The sequence below is a fragment of the Nansenia antarctica genome (genome assembly GCF_963989245.1).
Source record: "Nansenia antarctica genome assembly, chromosome: 2".
Lineage (NCBI taxonomy): Eukaryota > Metazoa > Chordata > Actinopteri > Argentiniformes > Microstomatidae > Nansenia > Nansenia antarctica.
In genome coordinates, this window is record NC_137675.1 from 30,912,812 (window position 1) to 30,917,811 (window position 5,000).

A 5,000-nucleotide genomic window follows, 5' to 3' on the forward strand; every position below is an offset into this window, starting at 1 on the left:
TTCTTCACCATCACTCCATCTCTCTTTCTTCACCATCCCTCCATCTCTCTTTCCTCACCATCCCTCCATCTCTCTTTCCTCACCATCCCTCCATCTCTCTTTCCTCACCATCCCTCCATCTCTCTTTCTTCACCATCCCTCCATCTCTCTTTCTTCACCATCCCTCCATCTCTCTTTCCTCACCATCCCTCCATCTCTCTTTCCTCACCATCCCTCCATCTCTCTTTCTTCACCATCACTCCATCTCTCTTTCCTCACCATCCCTCCATCTCTCTTTCCTCACCATCCCTCCATCTCTCTTTCCTCACCATCCCTCCATCTCTCTTTCTTCACCATCCCTCCATCTCTCTTTCCTCACCATCCCTCCATCTCTCTTTCCTCACCATCCCTCCATCTCTCTTTCCTCACCATCCCTCCATCTCTCTTTCTTCACCATCCCTCCATCTCTCTTTCCTCACCATCCCTCCATCTCTCTTTCCTCACCATCCCTCCATCTCTCTTTCTTCACCATCCCTCCATCTCTCTTTCTTCACCATCCCTCCATCTCTCTTTCCTCACCATCCCTCCATCTCTCTTTCCTCACCATCCCTCTATCTCTCTCCATCTCTTTCCTCACCATCCCTCCATCTCTCTTTCCTCCCCATCCCTCTATCTCTCTCCTCTCCTCTCCATCCCTCTCTGCCTCTCTCTCCTCTGGTGTGTGGGTCAGTATTATACAGGCTGTTGGCAGTGTTGTTAATGGCATTATCAGGCTGTGTGTTAATGACCAGGACAGGGGCCAGATTAGCCAGCCAGCCTGCCAACCAGCCAGCCAGCCACACACACAGACACACACACACACACACACACACACACACACAGCCACACACACACACACACACACACACACACACACACACACACACACACACACACACACACACACACACACCTAATAACAGGTCCACCGTGTCTCTTGTCTGCTGTCCTTCAAAACACAAAAGCCTGCCAGTCTTAGGAAGGTCGAGGTCTAAATAATAGAACAGCCTTTCATACCCACTGTGCAGACTAACACACCAGCACATAACGCTTACATCCCACAACATGGATTTAGAAGTCAACAGTGACGATGTTTTGGAAATAGTCCGATGTCTACACAGAGCACGCCCCCCCCCCTGCCTCTGTTAAAGGGGATATATAGCCCAGACCAGGGTCCCTAAAAAGTGCACTTTCGAAAACGTGTGACGAGAGTATAGTATCGTGACGGTCAAGATTGAGAGCTTCGCTTGGAAAAAGGTTCTCCCAAAGTCCTGAGTCGAGGCCCTACCTAACACTACCTAACACTGTGCCCGCGGGGGGCGAGAAATGGTGTTCGGTTATTGTTGACAGAGAGGGGGGGGGCTGTACACAGATCGAACACGCACGGTGTTATCGATGCGTCAAAGAACATGGGTGGAACACACACACACACACGCACGCACGCACACACACACACACACACACACACACACTCACGCACGCACGTACACAAACACACTCACACTCACACACACACACACACACACACACACACACACACACACACACACACACACACACACTTAACACCCAAGTGTCTGTCCAGTTGCAGGCCATATCCTGTGGGGTTCAACCTAATACACACCTCCTCATCAACGTGAGGTAGATGAAATATGACATTCAGAGCATTATTACGTAAAGCCAACTCCTGTATTGACAGCAGCATCCTCTCTCCACCAAAGCGTGTAGAATCGACATCGTCCTGCAAAAACCCCATTCTAGCCTTTTCAGCCTTAAAACGTGCAAGCCTTAAATGACGTTCTATTCTTCAACGTGCAATCGAAAAGCAGCTCCACCTACCTTACAAGATTCATTTAAAAGTGGGAAATAAGCAACAGTTGATGATGGAGACGATTTAATTCCTTCTGTGCGAGCTACAAGCTCGCAGTCTTGGAGGGTTTCTGGTCATTTGACTCCAAGCCTGCGCTGCTACCTGTGTGTGAGAGAGAGAGAGAGAGAGAGAGAGAGAGAGAGAGAGAGAGAGAGAGAGAGAGAGAGAGAGAGAGAGAGAGAGAGAGAGAGAGAGAGAGAGAGAGAGAGAGAGAGAGAGAGAGAGAGAGAGAGAGAGAGAGAGAGAGAGAGAGAGAGAGAGAGAGAGAGAGAGAGAGAGAGAGAGAGAGAGAGAGAGAGAGAGAGAGAGAGAGAGAGAGAGAGAGAGAGAGAGAGAGAGAGAGAGAGAGAGAGAGAGAGAGAGAGAGAGAGAGAGAGAGAGAGAGAGAGAGAGAGATCACCGGAGGATCTCACCGGGGGATCTTACCGAGCGGCGACGTTGCGTCGCGATCCAGATCCAGCGGCAACAATCCGGAAGTGTGGGCGATGGGAGAACCGTCTCCAAGGAAAACCTTCTTCCTGCGTAAAATGTTCAATCACCGAGGCTGCCTGCACCACGTCACTCCAGAGCCGATGACCACAGGGCTTTCGGTGGACGCAACGGTGGATAACATAACGACTTGATAGGGGGGGATTTGTCTTCTGTTGTTACTTGCCGTTATTTGTTTTAAGAACAAAGGCGACACTGAGCCCACCCCTCCAAACACACTTCTACATCTGTCCGCCAGCGCTCTGAATATTACCACTCTTATTATTTATTTATTTTTATTTTTTTCCCCCCTGATTTTATCCCTTTTCACCCAATTTGGTAGCCAATTGAACCCAACCTAGCATCCCTGCCCAATTATCCCCTGCGAAGGATCCGCCGCACGACCCCGTGGCCGGCAGTCCCAGAAGAGGCCGCCAGGCAGACTAGCTGACTGGCTCCTCGAGCCCAGCACCTGTTATTCCGGCACCCCGGGCGCTGTTGCGCGACGGATCCTTGTCCGGAAATACTCCTATACCGCCCTCGGGAGCAGCCGCCCAATATGCCGCTCCCCGTGTGTGCCCCAGCCATATCCGGATCTGGCGAGCTGGGATTCGAACCCAGTCCCAGGTGGGCAGCATGCACTAGTGGCCAGTGCTTAGACCGCTACACCACCGCGGGGCACGTTACCACTCTTATTACCACTCCTCTAGTTATTATTACCACTCTTATTACCACTCCTCTTCTTATTACCACTCCTCTTCTTATTACCACTCTTATTACCACTCCTCTTCTTATTACCACTCCTCTTCTTATTACCACTCTTATTACCACTCTTATTACCACTCCTCTTCTTATTACCACTCCTCTTCTTATTACCACTCTTATTACCACTCTTATTACCACTCTTATTACCACTCTTATTACCACTCCTCTTCTTATTACCACTCTTATTACCACTCTTATTACCACTCCTCTTCTTATTACCACTCTTATTACCACTCTTATTACCACTCCTCTTCTTATTACCACTCTTATTACCACTCCTCTTCTTATTACCACTCTTATTACCACTCTTATTACCACTCTTATTACCACTCTTATTACCACTCCTCTTCTTATTACCACTCTTATTACCACTCCTCTTCTTATTACCACTCCTCTTCTTATTACCACTCTTATTACCACTCCTCTTCTTATTACCACTCCTCTTCTTATTACCACTCTTATTACCACTCTTATTACCACTCTTATTACCACTCCTCTTCTTATTACCACTCTTATTACCACTCTTATTACCACTCTTATTACCACTCCTCTTCTTATTACCACTCTTATTACCACTCTTATTACCACTCCTCTTCTTATTACCACTCCTCTTCTTATTACCACTCTTATTACCACTCTTATTACCACTCTTATTACCACTCTTATTACCACTCCTCTTCTTATTACCACTCTTATTACCACTCTTATTACCACTCTTATTACCACTCCTCTTCTTATTACCACTCTTATTACCACTCTTATTACCACTCTTATTACCACTCTTATTACCACTCCTCTTCTTATTACCACTCTTATTACCACTCTTATTACCACTCCTCTTCTTATTACCACTCTTATTACCACTCTTATTACCACTCTTATTACCACTCTTATTACCACTCCAGCCCGAGGAAAACAAAAGTAAAAGAAATCCATGTGCTGACCGGATAGTGTTTTTGCTGTGGCAGCCCCTGAACTCAGAACCCACCTGTACTCCTTAGGGTTCCCTGACTCACCCTGACCTTGCCTTGTTTGTTTTGACGTGTTGTTCGGTTGTTTCTGTTGGTTGTTTATTTTCTGTTTATTGACACTTTAGGAGTACTTTTACTGTAAAGCACTTTGGTTGACAAGTGTCATGTTTAAATATGCTATATAAATGATGGATTGATTGATTGATTGATTAAACATCAGCAGAAAAGCTGAATCCTTCCATAACAACATACTCAGGAGCTTCTGGTGCCTTGTGTCATTCTGAGTCGTGCAGCTAGAGGGGGTCAGAGTCGTACATTTGAGAGTGTGTTCACAGCCTCTGGATAAAATGAGGCTTCATTCATCCATCCATCCATCCATTCATCCATCCATCCATCCATTCATTCATTCATTCACTTTGAAAATGCACTCTTCATTCCTCGTCTCCTAGAAGTGACTTACTTATCGAACACGGTTTGACAGTTGAAAGCATCGTAAAGGTTAACCACATAAGAACCAAATGGAGACAGCGTTGAGTACTGTTACAACAGTCATTATTTATTAAATGCACTTTATGACCAGCATAAGCATTTAACAGGTACTGCAGCTTTCTTCACCATTAACATAAAATACCTGCTTAAGCGTTCAGCGTTCAGCTCTAAAAGCTTTCTTCGATTATAATAACTCAAAATGGAAGTACCGTTATTACCAGTAGAAAATACCTGCTGAAAAAGATCCGCTCGGAACCTGTCTTTGATTATAAAAACAGAGAGAATACATACACGTTTAATCTGAATGACTCATCAGTATCTATGACAGGACGAAGAAGGATTGTTCTATTCCAATTATGAACGGGAGTTCGGAACGGCTCCCAATACAACGCAGGTTTGGCACTTCAGTAGATATAGAG

General features: G+C 46.0%; 1 protein-coding gene across 1 annotated transcript in view; it reads right to left on the reverse strand.

Annotated features, from left to right (window-relative positions):
- Nucleotides 1-4,690: 4,690 nt before the first annotated feature.
- Nucleotides 4,691-5,000, reverse strand: part of arpc1b (actin related protein 2/3 complex, subunit 1B) — a 7,464-nt gene continuing 7,154 nt past the window's right edge. Inside the window, exon 10 of the mRNA XM_080523728.1 lies at nt 4,691-5,000. This exon is cut by the window's right edge and continues 679 nt beyond it. The gene's annotated coding sequence lies outside the window, so the exon portion shown is untranslated.